Source organism: Chinchilla lanigera, unplaced genomic scaffold (genome assembly GCF_000276665.1).
Source record: "Chinchilla lanigera isolate Chin_1 unplaced genomic scaffold, ChiLan1.0 scaffold00003, whole genome shotgun sequence".
NCBI classification, from domain to species: domain Eukaryota; kingdom Metazoa; phylum Chordata; class Mammalia; order Rodentia; family Chinchillidae; genus Chinchilla; species Chinchilla lanigera.
In genome coordinates this window covers 15083430-15098880 of record NW_004955404.1, presented here as the reverse complement: position 1 = coordinate 15098880, position 15451 = coordinate 15083430, and the positions used below count along the sequence as shown (strand labels likewise).

At 39.7% G+C, this 15451-nt stretch overlaps 1 long non-coding RNA gene across 1 annotated transcript in view; it reads left to right on the top strand.

Annotated features, from left to right (window-relative positions):
• LOC106149135 overlaps positions 1–8795 on the top strand; it is a 24517-nt gene extending 15722 nt beyond the window's left edge. The window contains exons 5-8 of the long non-coding RNA XR_001235100.1: positions 3006–3159; positions 7025–7142; positions 8014–8185; positions 8449–8795. This is a non-coding gene — a long non-coding RNA (uncharacterized LOC106149135). The remainder of the gene's footprint in view (positions 1–3005; positions 3160–7024; positions 7143–8013; positions 8186–8448) is intronic.
• The last annotated feature ends 6656 nt before the right edge of the window (positions 8796–15451 follow it).

Genomic DNA, 15451 nt, shown 5'->3' with positions numbered 1-15451 from the left:
TTCCAGTAGATTTAGTGTTTCTGTTTTAATATTTAGATCTGTGATCCATTTTTACTTGAGTTCGGTGCATGGTGATAAACATGGGTCTAGTTTCAGTCTTCAGCATGTGGCAAGCCAGATTTTCCAGCACCATTTATTAAAGAAGCTATCTTTCCTCCAGTGAACTTGTTTGGCCCCTTTGTCAAAGATAAGGTGGCTGAGTGTGTTTGTGGTCATGGCTGCATCTTCCAGTATGTTTCATTTATCCTCAGGTCTATTTTTTTGGCCAGTACCATGTTGATTTTATCACAGTAGCTTTGTAGTGCAACTTCAGGTCAAGGACTGTGATGCCTCCTGACTTGTCTTTGTTGCCCAGCATTGCTTTGGCTCTTCTGGGTCTCTTCTGGTTCCAGATGAATTTTAGGAATGTTTTCTCTAGATCTGTGAGATAGGCTAATGGTATTTTAATTGGAATTGCATTGAATCTGTCCACTAAGTTTAATAGACCAAAATAAGATCTATTGTGATTTAGAAACATGAATCCACTCCCAACTCACTCTATTCTTCAAAGACCATTGCTTCTGACAAAATTCTAAAATCCGTCTATCATGGACATTAAATGAATGCATAAATCTACCAGCATCCTTCATCAATACAAGGTACCTTTTTAACAGTAGACATTTTTAAAAGCATAAAACTCTTTTTTTCTTGACAATTATTTCCTCTGATTTTGAGGGCATTTTCATTTTATGACCCTGTCTTTTTGTTTATATATTTTCTATGTTTGACAAATCAAATATACAAGAAACCATCATTTGTACAATTCTCCAACAGGCATTATTTTGCCATTTATTTATCAATATCAATCTATGATGAAAAACAGCATCACAGCACTCTCAAGCAGTGAGAAGTGTTTGACAAATAGTCGTTATTCTAGTATAGTCTAATTTTGTCTTTCTGATATGTGTTGCTATAATACTTATAATCTTTGATCCAAGGTTCACAACTGCGACAATAGTAACCATTGTTTAGTATACATCTGCTAATTCCAGGTACTTCTCAAAGTTTTTTATATGTACAAGGGAAACAAAACCCACATTATGCAAACTCACTGCTTTTGATTCATTAACAATAGGTGCTTCTAATCCCATAGATGTCCTGTATGTAAAACTGTAACTACATCTGGACTTTTCAGGTTCTGTCTCAAACTTCTATTTTGCCAGTAGATGAAGTGAAAATAAATCCTGATTTACAGGTTTCATCATAAATATACTTTCTAAAAAGTTAACACATCTACAGAATTTTTAAAAAATATATTTTAATAGGGCTGGGGATTTAGCTCAGTGGCAAAAGTGCCTGCCTGGCAAGCACAAGGTTGTGAGATCGGTTCCCGGTACCAGAGAAAAACCAAAAAAATATATATATATATATTTTTTTTTTTTTAATATATTTTTCCAGCTTAAAGCATTTTGTGTCAGAATCAAGGGAGGTAGCAATTGCTAACCCACATTTACTGTTACAGGAACCTCAGTTTATAAGAGATGATCTAAAAATATAATATTTTATTTATTTATTTATTGGTACTGGGAATTGAACTCACAACCTTGCACTGGTCAGGCAGGTGCTGTGCTGCTGAGCTATATCCCCTGCCCTATATTTAAACTTTTTAAAAAACACACTACAGTAAAAGACATTGCCAAAAACAATGGGATACGGGCATTGGAAGGAAGGGAAATATTTTAAGTATTTTGAAGGGGATTCATGGAAACATGTTTTTTACTGTAATATTTTTTAAATTTCACTGTAATTTTTTTATCATAGCTCATATGCCTAACCTATGCATTTAGTCGCAAAAATGATGGCTTCAGATGTTTTTGTTTTTCAAATCATGGAACTTGTGAAAAAGTATTTTGTTGGCACTTCACATGGCGTAATACATTTTTCCTCTCAACTACATTCATGGAGTTTTTGACAATTTTAGGATATTCTGGCAATTCATTTTGGACACTTTTGGTGCCTGGACCTTGAAAGGTTTGATTATGGGACCTCAAATCAAATTGTACAATGTAGCATGATAAACTTGTTTGTGAAACCTTAGCTTCAGTTCCCCAAACCTTAGCTTCTTATGTCCACAATTATGCCCTCCTTTTCAGCTCTAATATGTTTATTTGCATCTTCTCTCTCTCTTTTTGAACAAGGCTTGTTAATTTTGTTAGTATTCCCAAAGAACCCATTTTTGGCTTCTTTAATCTTTGTTTTCATTAATTTTTGCTTTTAACTTTATTATATACCTTCTTTTAAGAAAAGATGATTTCACTGCAATTTTCTAATTTAAATTGGATGCTTACACTTTTAACCCTTTTTTCTTTCTTTGTTCCTTCCTCACTCCTTTTCTTTCTTCCTTCTTTCCTCTTTCTTTCTTTCTTTCTTTCTTGCTTTCTTTCTTCTTTCTTCTTTCTTTCATTCTAATATAAGTGATTAAGACTCTAGCTAATAAAAAATTATTTTCTTTCCCTCTAATACTACTTTTCTTGAAGCCAGATTTTGTGTATACCTTCTATTTTCATAGTTTTATTCTGCCTAAAAAACTCTTCTTTTATGGAACATTTTAAACTTACACAAATTAGAATAATGTAATGGATCTATGTTTATCTGCCAATGAGCTTCCAAAAGTTATCCATTTTTGTTCAATTGTATTTTATCTATACATTTTCCCACTGCTTCTCTGTCCCAGTATTTTGGAGCAAATGTTAGACATCTTGTTTCATGAATATTTGAATATATTTCTCTAAACTATCACTCCGCTTTAAAAATATATAATTTCACTACCATAATTGCACCTAAGTTATAATAATTTTTATCAGTAATTATCCAGTCAGTTTTAAAAATGTCCTAATTGCTTATAATTCATAGTTGCAGTTTGTTTATTCAAACCAGGATCCAATGAAGTTGATACATTTCAATTAATGATATACAGTAAGTTTCCTTTCTAACTGAATTTTGTTTTGGGGTTTTTCCTCTTGCAGTTAATTTGAAGAAATTGTAGTAGAAGAAACAGTAGTCTGTGTGTTTGAATTCTCTACAATCTGCTGATGGCATGTGTATTCTTCTGCTGGTTATATGTTAAATTGGTGGTTGGCACCGGTACCCTGTTGATTTTCTCACAAGACTACTTCACAGGTAGTGGTGTGGACTTCCTTTGGGAGATATATGATGCCTGCCTGCTCTCTTTCTTGATATTATTAATCATTGATGACTATTGCTTCATTTCATTAATTAATTATCAGGTTGAGAAAATTTTATTATTCTAAATCTATCCTTTTATATTCATATATTGGCTGAATTTCTCTATAAAAAGAAACTTTCCCTCATCAATTATTTTACTGTTCTGAGTACACAGAGAGCAGACACAAAAGCAAGATAAACACTTGATCCCTTTCATATGTTTTACCAAATTTCAGGACAGTGATATAACAAGCTCTGAGTCAATTGCTTTAAAAGCAAATCAAACATCTATTTCAAAGATATACCTTGATGATTAAAACTGTTCAGAATTTAATTCTGAAACCTAAAAATAAGTGGTTACTCTATATTTGCATTGGTTTTCATTCTCTTACAATAAAAAGATTAGTTATATTGGTTACTCAGTGTATTTACTCATGTAATTATGCATGAGTTCTGATATTTTCCAAAAATCAAAATGCATTTTCCAAAAATGATATTTTTTATATTAAGAATGAAACTCTTTAAATTAATATGTAGACTCTTCCAATTTCTCTGAATCCCTCAAACTTACATGTTTCTGTCAGTGCCTCTCTCTGTCTTTCTGTCTCCCCACCACCACCAATATCTACCTCTGTGATGTTCACATAGTGACTTAGCCCACGCCACTCATCTGGTAGGGCTCAGAGAAGACAGACCCTTGTCTTCTGATGCTATAGGTCTGTCAAGGTCAAGGCTGCACCAGTTGAAAACAGGAGCTCCCTGCACATGCTGTGACAACCCGTTCCTTGCAGCATCAGCTCCTCGAGGGGCTTTTCCCACCAGGGATATTTCCCGACTCCTGGCGCCAGTAGTTACAGGCTGTAAAAGCGTCTCCCTGCAAGATCACAGGAAGTATATTGCATGTTCCCAGGATGTAGAGAAGAGTAATTAGGAAACAGATAGAAAAAAATCCATACAAAGTTGGGCATGGTGTCTTCAAGAGTTGCACACAGAGAACCCTAAGAGTTCATCACCATTAACAAACACCAGTCCTCTTGAGGCTACAGTCAGCAGCATAAAACTTTGGGTGCCACCCCCACTCCCACCTCCATGTGCAAAGTACTAAAATACTAAGGTTGTAAATTGAGTTTCCTCCTTTAAGGATGATGATAGTGAAGCATAAATTAGAGGGAAACATTTGAAGGCTCTATTAATAAGAAGTCAAAGCATCAATCCAGAGTCCTATTTCCTCCTTGTTCCTTATTCCCCAACTCTGCCCGTTTTGTCTTATCTTCCCATTGCTTTAAAAAGTCATACAAGCCAGGCATGGTGGCATATGCCTGTAATCTCAGCACTCGGGAGGCTGAGGCAGGAGGATCCTTGCGAGTTCGACGTCAGCCTAGGCTACAAAGTGAGCTCCAGGCCAGCCTGAACTGCAGAGTGAGACACTGTCTCAACAACAACAAAAAAAGTCATACAAACATATACATAAAATGCAAATCCTTTTTTCTTTAATAAACGCCACATTTCTGCAAGTTGATTTTTTTGTAAAACAAAACAAAACCAACAAAAGAATCCTCAATATATCACAGAGCTCAATCCATAGCAATGTAAGGAAATGTTCTTTATTTCATTTTTTTGGTCGTTCTATTTATTTCCTTTTTAATTTTAATTTTTATTAGTACATGTTTGTGATACAAAATGGTTACATTCCTTGTGGGTGGTTGGTACATGCAGGAGACACATCTGATTTTTTTTATGTCCTTTTCCCCTGCCTCCCTTTTCCCCTCCTTCTATCTCTTGGTCTCCCGTTTGTAAAAGATCTATCTTCCTCTATCCTATTATCTATCTTTTATTTTGCTCTTTGACTTATTTATTTATACTTTGGACCTCACGGCTGTGTGCTATAGTGTGGATTTACCATCTCATGTTTAAACAGCCTGTTATCTGTGGATATTTGGGGCTTTTCTTCCTTGGTTACTACAAATAGATTCCAGAAAAGAACAGCCACGGCCAGTGTAGGTCTTGTGCTTGTATGCACAGAGCTGTGCATTTTGCATGTATTATCCCATCTATTCTTCGGCAATCCTATGAGAAGGGTTATTGTCTCTCCTTTACAGTTAAGGAAACTCAGGTTTGCAGGAGCTGAGTAACATGCCAAGGGTCAAGCAGCAGAGCAGAGGCCTGGGATCGTGACTGTTCCCACGTGCTCGGCCTCTTCCCTCCTCCTGACTCAAGTCCTTGTGGATGAGCAGAGCAGACCGAGATCTCCGCACTGACCACTACCACCTCACAGGCATCCTTTCACATTCTTTTGCAAATTCACCAAGACTCATCTTCCCAGCCCTTTCAACCAGCTTACAGCCCTCCCTGGGAGCAGGCTTGTTAAGCAGCCACACAAGTTTTGGAAACCTGCCCCGGATGTGCCCATCCTGACAAAGCAGGGATCCTGCCTCCTCTGCATTCTTTCTGCATCCCATGGCCTTCAATCCCGCAGGCTCCTGTGCTTACCAGAAGCATGCAGCTTGTGGGAGAGAGTGATGCAAGAGAGGGACTGTGCTGGGCTGACTTCTTTCTTCCATACTCAGGGGCCATGATGGTTTTCGGTACTACTGCCTCCTTCCCTGTCTGTATCCTAGAATGACTTTAAAATGACCCTATTCCCCACTAGCCAATATGGGAGAGGAGGGTAAGTTTGGGGAGATGTGAAAAAGGTAGTTGGGTGATGGGAGGCTCCTTCCCTTAACTTCCAGCCTGGCCCAAATGTGAGTAGAGCCAAGACTCCAGAAACCATCAGCCCAGGGGTCCTGCAGAGTCTTTACGGTCACATGAGGCTCAAGGGGACAGCACCTGGGGACAAAGTGGAAACTGCCCAGGACCTAGGAATGCAGATGAGCTGGGGTTCATAAGGCTGCCCTTCTGTCCTTAAACCAGTGCTGTGGGCTATGGTGCCAGAGAAGGAAACCGTATATGAGTGTTCCACGAGGCTTCTTCATGGTAACCTGGGCAGGGAGGAGGAGGGGACAAGGTAGACATTTCACAGTATATGATTGACTTTAAAAGTTGGATCAAACTAACTTTCTGTTTTTGAAGAAAAAAAAGTAATAACTAATACTTACCAAGGGCTTAGGCCCCAATTTACCTACCTTGCTCCAGCGAATCCTTGGGATAACATTTAAAAATATAAAAGATACAATTCCCATTCCACAGGTATGAAAATCAAGGCTCCAAGAATTTAAGTGATTTATTCAAGTTTGCAAACCTAGTAAGCGAGGGAGTCCTGATTCAAACCTCAATCTGCTGAATGCAAAATTCAGGTTCTGAACCACTTTACTACATATGTTACAGACCATTCATTCATTCAACAAAAATATTTATTTAAAACCGCTATGCACTAATCATATGCTATTATGGGAATATAATAACAAATAAGGCAGTCCTGGTGATTGAGTTTATTTTCTAGTTGGAGGGGAATAAAAAAAGTGAGTAAGTTAACACATGATTGATTACAGGCTGTGGTGAATGCTGTGGCTTCCACCCAATATTTAAGACTGTTTTAAAATCAAGTCTTTTTTAAAGTAGCTGATAACGAATAAAAGCAAAGGGTTCTCTATAAATTCTCCCTACCCTGAATTCGTCTCATTAGTATATGTATTTTATGGGAGTTTCTTTATACTTACCCATTTTATTTGATCTAGCTCCTCCCAAATGAAGGTAAAACTAGCTTCATTTATGTTTTCTTAATATTCTGATTTCAATCTCTTTAAAAGCCAAGGGAAGGCATAGAAAAATCTATTTAAATGACGCCAGATTAAATGGCCTATCCCTGTGAAATCTTTAGAGAGCCTGATCTGTGAAGTTGAAATGCCCTGGGAGAAGAGGCCAAGGGAACCACCTCAAGACTGTCACCGAAAGGGAATAGCTGTGTGCTGTGAACATCACCAGCGTTTCCTCCACAGGTCAGAGCTATGTGAAAGTCTCCCAGGGAAGAAGACAGGATGTAAATTCAACCCATCATTTGAAAGACAAGCATATCAAATGAAAAGCCATCTGAGCAGTATTATTACATTCTATTATCATTGTTCTTCCATGTAGTTAGGAGATTTTAATCGGAGCAATCTCTTTATGTTCACAAATACCTAGGAGGAAGGGAGGTGGGGGGTGTTAGTATTCCCATCATTTCCTAAATAGCATTTAAATTGAAAATACCTGCCCTCTACCTGTCTGGCTGGGACCTGGAGTTTAATTAGATTAGCATCTCTCAGCTGCTTAGGTTTCCCAGAGATGGGCATTATGTAAACATAAGGCATTATTATTGTTATCGTAGTATCATTATGGTATTGTAACTGTGTGGATTCTCTCATAAAGCTACATAGGATGGGATCTTGGCCCAGCCCATGATTTGTCTAGTTCTTTGAGCTTAAATGAAAGGCACAGGCAGGTTTTCTTGTGTTGTTGGCATCTTTATAGTGATTATTATGGCATTTCTGATGATTGAAGAATGAACTGATTTTCAAATGCATCTCAGCATCTTGCTAGGATTTTGTTTTTTATTTTTCTGTTTGTTTGTTTAGGATTGGCTGTGTTACTGCAAGAGTTTGCTCTTCCACATTTGTTTGAAAACCTGGGGTAATAGCGCTTGGAGCTTCTGTTAGCCCCTGGGGTGAAAGGGAAAAGGCAGGATTCCTCAGTGGTGGGTGCTTCATCCCTGAGCTGCAGGAGCCTGGTTGAGCCTGTGGGGGCCCCATGCTCATGAACAACCCTGTTTGGGTAAATTATTGTAGTTAAAGCCAACTTTGAGTGACTCCTCTGTCCCATTTCCACCCTTAGGAGCCAGAAATGGCTTTTCTCAAAAAGATTAAGACGAGATTCATTTCAAAAAGAGGAAAGAAGAAGAGATAGAGAGCCAAATAGCACACCAGAGAATAATTTTACGAGATTAAAGGAGCTGATTCATCACTAAATATACCAGCTGGTGACGCTGCAGAGTTGATTTTAGGAGGTATTCATAAATCCAAAGATTTATGTTACTGGTGATGAAAATGTTATTCTGGAGTTTGTGAGTGTGGGACCTGCCTTATATTATCTCCCTGTATTCTGACAGCGTCGCACTCAAAGGTCATTTCCATTCATTTCTTTGTACAGTATTGGTTTTTTCCTCCAATAAATTCTATTGTTAATCCTCTCCCAACTGCATTTACAGTTGTGGCTGTAATTGTTTCCATTAAAGCCTCACTCTAAACATTTGCATTTTCTTCCCTAAAGGTCTACTGTTTTCTACTACTGAAGCCTCTGAAAGCTGCATGATTTAGAAATGTAAGATGAAGGGCTCCTTTATCTTCTTCCCACTGCATACTTGAAGTTCTTTACAGAGCAGAATATCATCAAATTTAAATGAAGAGAAAACCTCCCAATTGATGAGCCAGCTGTTCCCTGCAATTTTTCCATCTCTTCAGGCGTCAGACTAATATGTCTCTGCATGATTTATTACATGTGTTTGCAACAATAGAGTTATCATCAGGCTCTCTTCTCTGCCACTCATCCCTGACTGGTTCTTGGGATGGTACTTCAGGTGGTGCTCAGCTGGTCATGGCAGAGAAACTACTTGGTTCTTCTCTGCTAAGTTCCCACCTGGCCCTGTCTGTGAGGAGGCAACGCTACCAGGGTGCTGCAGAGGGCCTTGGGGTTGGAGTGGGCATCAGCTGCTGCACCACCCTTGACTTTGGAAGCAGAGCGTCTCACAACAAGCGCCAGGGGTTGAAGATGTCATTTCTCAGAGTTGGTGGAGCATCGTCTGTGCAGCTACAGGTTGCTGCTGGTCCAGCCTGGTTTTGTGTGTGCGAGTGCTTAAGTCGGCACTTTGTTATTGGGGCAGAACAAACCTAGGCTAATGCACTTGGTCTAAAGAATCCCAGGGAGCCCCCGTTTTTCATCCCCTGGCCTTTCTTCCCAGTCTTTCTGCTCTTGCACTCTGGATAATTGCAGTTTAATTCGGTGACACGAAATGAAAACTGTGTCCGCATTATCCAGGATTATCTCTTTCTCCCGAAGCCTGCCACCCGTTGAAAGGAGCCCATTTATCAGACCAAAAAGCTGCACACTCAGTGGCTTTCACGAGCAAAGAAGAGTATGAGAACAGGCTGGGGAAGGGAGAAAAGGAGCTGACAGCTAAGAGAAATTATTTCAGTTGTTTATCACGGGGAAGGCTTATCTGATTCTTCACAAAATGATATGGAGGCCAGAGTGTCGAGCCATGAGTAAAGAACACTGACCAAGTTTGCTTCCCCAACTGGTTGGACCCAGCACTGCCTCTCTTTTGTGTGGGCACAGATCAACTTTAAAAGCGTCTTTCAGGCAGCATGAATGCACTTCATTTTACTAAAAAGAACTTTGTATTGATAGCTAGAAAAAAGGAAGGTTGTTTAAAAAGGAAGGGTAGACAATCGGGACAAAATGAGGAGCTTTCAGTTTCTATTATGAGCATGTCACTCCATTCTTCTCATCTGTTTATACATTCCCTGCACAATAATGTCTCTTTGCAGTAATATGTTTCCCCTTTTACACTATTCATATTGAAAAAGCCCTCACATCATGACCATGGTAATAGATACCATAGAAATGTGGGGCTGATGTCAATTTGCATTCTGTGAGAAGATCAAGGTAAACCTAAGGGCCAAGAGAATATTCTGCTAATGCTCATTCATTCTCCAGATCCAGGTAAGAGAAGGACCGTGTCATTACAGTGCAAACCCCTTCTGTTCCTATTGCATTTGTGTGAACATTTTAGCCTAATGCACTGATTGTTACACAGAAAGAGGAGTTTTTCAAATTGTCTGCTGCACTTGAATCCCTCGCTGCACAAGGTCTGGGTGAGAAGGGTTTCTATTCAAAAGGAAACAGAGGCTTTAGTTCAGTAAGCACTGTGTGGTTGAAGGTCACGGAGGATATTGTGTTTTAAAATAAAAGCAGGGGGGCGGGGCTCATAATCTACAATGCCAACAGCAAATATGGAGTCAACATCAGGTGAAACTGTAGGAGATGCGACTGCAGTCTTTCCATTTGGAGTCAGCATCAATAGCTAGATGTCTTAAGTGGGCCAGGGGGAAAGTTCTTCAGATTTTGGAAGTAAACAAAGACACATCTTAGTTATTTGTGAGATGCATATTGTGTTGACACACACACATGACTTCTGTATTCTTATCGTGTTTGCTGCTCAACTTAACATTGAGCTTCAAAAATTAGAAAGGGTATGAAAGATCAAAATTAGATAATCCAGATATATTGGGAATAGACTAGCAATTTTATTCATTGATCATGTGTTGAGATCATATTACTCAGATACCTTAGATTTCTAGCCTTTCTCTTTTAGTAGAGCAGATATTAAAATGTGAGTGGTGCTTACAAAGCTACAGCTTTCTGTAGGTTTTAAATACGTTTATTATATTTTTCATACTGGCAAATGAGCACATGAGTTTGCAGAGGCAACATTTGGAGAATTGTCATATGCTTGTAGATACACCTTCTATGTATATTAGAATAATAATCTGTAAACTTTTTGAGTGAGAGGTACTATATTATACTTTATTAGTTATGTTCCATTCTACCCCTGGAAGATTTGAGTCAAATCTTTTCTTATAATTTGTTTTCTTTTAAACTGCAGCTAGATTTTATTTGATAAACAGATTACCAACAATCCCTCTACTTTCACTGCTTTTTCTTTCCATTTGAACTATTGTTCCTTTACTTTTATTCTAAGTGATATGTAATTTATTCAAAAAGAGGAGTAAAAAAGAAAATCACATGTAATTTTTGTCAAAAGACATGAGCACAAAGCTAACTTGAACTCTTTGAATATCGCTTTGAAAAAACACAAGTCAAAGGGAAATTTGACAGAACTTCTTTGTATCTTGGGAAAATTGACCCTACTGCATAGTACTGTCGTTTCAGTTTTGTAGTTTTATTTATAATCTTGCTCTTCAAAAAGAGCTACTACCCTTATGCTACATTTTTAGCCAAAACTCAGAGCAACAAAGTTTGACATTAAATTATTTGTTAAAGGATCCATTCACTTCTTTCCAGATACAGACAAAATTATGTCTGCTTGCTTCATCTTTGATCCTCTGGCAGAAATGACAAATGCACACACAGGCAGACAGAAGCCCCGTCATCCTGATTTATAAAAGCCTATAGACGGGTGTTTTGGGATTGGAAACCTATTTGTCAAATAGCCATCTGATTTATGCTGTCTTCCTCCTCGAGCAGCAAGGACGACATCGTGGATTAGGCTTATAACAAACACTGGAATGCTCTGCTTTGCATTCGTACATTAGAGTTCTGTCACCAGAGCTCTAGATAATGTTCCAATATATTTACCCTCTGAAAAAGAGGTGAGTAAAGAAATTACAAGGAGAGAGGCAGTCACTTGGACTGACAGCGTATGTGCTTACTGTCATTCAAAGGCAGCAAACAGGATCCCATGTGCTTGCAACATAGACCTGGCTTATGGACTTCCTGCACACGGGACATGGGAAACATTTAAAACAAGAAAAACCAAATAAGAAGAAAAGACAAGAGAGAAAACTCCAAAAATATCAGAAAATGTAAAAGCTTAAATGAAAGGGGATTAGAGTTCTCCTAAGGCCAATTAGTGTTTTATTTACTATTTTCACTCAGCCACTCATTCACAACTGCACTGGGAGAACACAAATACCTCTGGTGAATCTGAATGAGGGGATGGAGAAATAGCATGTGTGTTAATGCAGCTATGAATGATAATTATCTCAGAAATCACCTGAGGGTCTCGGAAGTCATAAAGATGACCCCCGGGGAATGGACCCTATCTACATTACATTAAAACATTACCAAGTGGAACTCTTTAAAAGAGGTCCTGGGGGGGATGCCAATAAATAAATAAATAAATATTGAAGTACCGAATATGAAACAGCAATAAGTAAAAGTGTCCATGGCATTAGCTAACAGTTACTGAATTCTTACTGTGCACTTCTTTTGTTATCTCCCAACAGCCCTGAATCAGAGGTATTAGAAACTAAGGCACAGAAAGGGAGAATAATTTGCCCAAGGTAACAGGCTATGTTATGGTTGCATTGTGTCCCTTCAGAATTCATATGTAGACATTCTAACTCCCAGTACTTTAGACTGTGACTTGATCTGGAAATCAAATTGCTGCAGATGTAATTAGTTAGCATGAAGTCATACTGAAGTGGGGGCCTCATCATCTAGTGCAACTGTTGTTATTGTCAAAGAGGGGGATTTGGACATAGACATAAATATGCACACAAACATAGACATTTGCACACATACAGAGAAAAGACCATGAGAAGTTTAATATACAAATTGGATGGTGTGTCTACAAGTCAAGGAATACCAAAAAATCATGAGAAAATCCCTAGAAGCTGAGAAGAGGTCTCTATCATAGTCTCCCTTGAAGCCCTCCAAATGAACCACCCCTGCTGATACCTTGAGCTTGGACTTCTGGCCTCAGAACTGTGAGACTGTACACTCTTATTACTTAAGCCATTCTTTTATTGTCCAAGCCTGAAACCTGAATTTAGGTCATCCTCTGACCCAGGCCTTAGGCTGGAGGTTCTGTACCATGTCTTCTCTCAAGAATATTTTGGTCATAAAATCCAGGGAGACATCTTCAAAGAAAGGTTTCTCTGCTATTACTTGATGTCATAGGCTGTTAGAGCTCAAAGGAACCTTAAACATAGGGCAGTGGCTTCCAAAGTATGTTCCATAGAGCCATGGGGACTCCCTCAAGGGACCCTGTAATGTCAGGGCGAGAGAGAACAGGTAACTCTCCCCACCTCTGCTTTACTCTGAGCACTTTGCTTTTATATGCTTTGTCCCCTGGACTGCTCCATACCATTTTGTCTGAAGAAAAGGGTTGAAGCTTATAAAAGCAAAGCCACTGACTTATTGCAAATGCATCAGTTTGCTGACATATACACTGTGGTCCAGAAAGGCTGAATGAAATTATCCAGGCTGCAAATGAGTATGGAGCCAGGATTAGAAGTCACTTTTATTCTGCTATCCCTTACTGCTCATTGTAGTAGGAAAACAAATGAATGTTCTCCGAAAATGCATGATCCCAAGAAGCACGGCTGACCTTCAGACCACGCAGTCTATTGGGATGTGTCTTGAACCATTTTATTTATTTATTTATTTATTTTTTGGTTTTTCTCTGGTACCGGGAACCGAACTCACGACCTTGCGCTTAGCAGGCAGGTGCTTTGCTGCTGAGCTAAATCCCCAGCCCCCTTGAACCATTTTAGTAGAATAAAAAGGAGTGTAAAGACCAGGACTTCCAGGGTGGTGGGTGGTTCGCCCAGCTCCTCCCCTCAAACTCACAGAAAGAGAATAGTGACAATAGGATGGAAATTTTTTCATGCACAGACTTAGATGACAGACATGTTCCTGCTCCTAGTCTAGGTGGGAGCACTTTATATAATAGGGCTCTTTCTACCTAGCTACAAGCGGGCTCTCCTGATAGTTGAGAGTTGCTTTTTGGTTCAATTATCCCACGGGGTCAGGAAAATGGCATGCCTAGATGATAACAAAAGGCACCATAAGTGGTGTCTGGAAAAAGAGAACTTCCCTTTAAGCTTCATGTCCTGCACATGGCCTAAACAGATACTGCCTTCTCTCAGAGTTTGTTTCCACTCACTGATGTGCTGGGACTAAGGGATGCTCCTTCAGGGTTGGGGGTACTTGAATCCCACAAAGAGTTCACAGTCAGATGTGAATTCTGACTCTATGGGCTGCAGAGGGAGAGGAGACAGAAGTTATTTTCTGTGCAAAGGGAAGGAGAGGGACAGAGTGAGGTGCATTTGGCAATATCTTCTCCATGGATGAAATGTTGCTCACACAAATTAGAAAAGTGGCTTTACTAATCCTTTAGTGGTCTGGGCCCAAATTGCCCAAAATAAGGTCCTCATCCCTGTCCCCATCTCATCCTCCCTCTTTCTAACTAGCAGAGATTGGCAGAACAAGCAGTATCTGCTTGCTTCCTTTCTAAGAGATCTCCAAGCACTTCCAGCTCTTTGAGGGCCATGAAATCATCAGCTTCTTAGTGAATCATAAAGGGAATCTCCACCAAGAAGGCAACTCATGCTCCTGCAAAAGTGCCATAGTTATTTCACTGTAAAGAAAATAGATGCTCCTGTAAATCCTTCAAAATGCTGGGATTAAAGCAGTCCTGCCGTGAGACCCTCTCTACTAGGGAATAACCGAGAAGGAAGTCGTGCTTGTGCTCCCAATTCACAAGATTAGCAAAGGCCAGGATGGGTTGGCAGTGACATGACAGTTCAGCTGGCACTGGGACAGCAGTGCCTCAGTCAGAGGGTGCTGAGTTCCAGGTTAATACACCTGAGGTAGTGGCAGGGTTATTTGGTCAGAGCCCCAACTTGGCAAAGAATAAATATACTGATTCTCAAATTAGCAGAAATGTTTGGAGGAGCACAGTCCCTTGGTTTTCGACATGAACTGTGGAGGATTAAAGCTAGGGGAATTCAGCGAGTCCTGTTGAGATGACCAGCTGCAGGAAGAGGGCAGTGAAGCATGGGTCATTTGGGTCACTATTCCTTTCTAGCAGGCATAATCACAGAAAGTTTGCTCTTTAAACTGCATTTCCAAGACCTCAATGAAATGATTGAAAGTCTTATTCTTTCTCCCCTTGAACTCTGTATTTTTAAAAATGAGGTCCTGTTTCCAGTATAAGATGGTGGACTACACATCCATGCTTAGTTTTTCGGTCCCAAAGTGCTATTGGGCTGACAACACAAAGGAGTGAGCGAAGTTGAGAGGAGAAAAATAAAGAGCAAGACCAGAAAGGCTGATGAAGCAGGAAAGAGTCCTGCTGAATGAAATCCCAGCACGGCACAGCTCAGCTAGGCCCTGAAGGACTTAGTCTTGGGACCTAGCTAGAGAAAAGGGCCAAGCACAGGCGTGGCAACAGAGAGCAGGGCTGAGTGGAAAATGGGTGGAAATGGAAGTGGCTTATTGGAGTGGGTACCCAGAGGTGAGATTTCTGCAATTGGGAATAAAAAAGTAAGGTGTTTGCCACGTTCCTTCCACAGGGCCCTGAAGTCAGATTCCCTATAGGCACACACATATCCTCCCATCAGCTTTCTGTTAAACCTGTCACAGGAATACTCATATCTAGAAGCCATCCACACAAGCTTGTTGGTCAGGACACTATACAAGCAAGGTAGGCTGAGATGCGGGAAAGGACACCTAACAATTATTC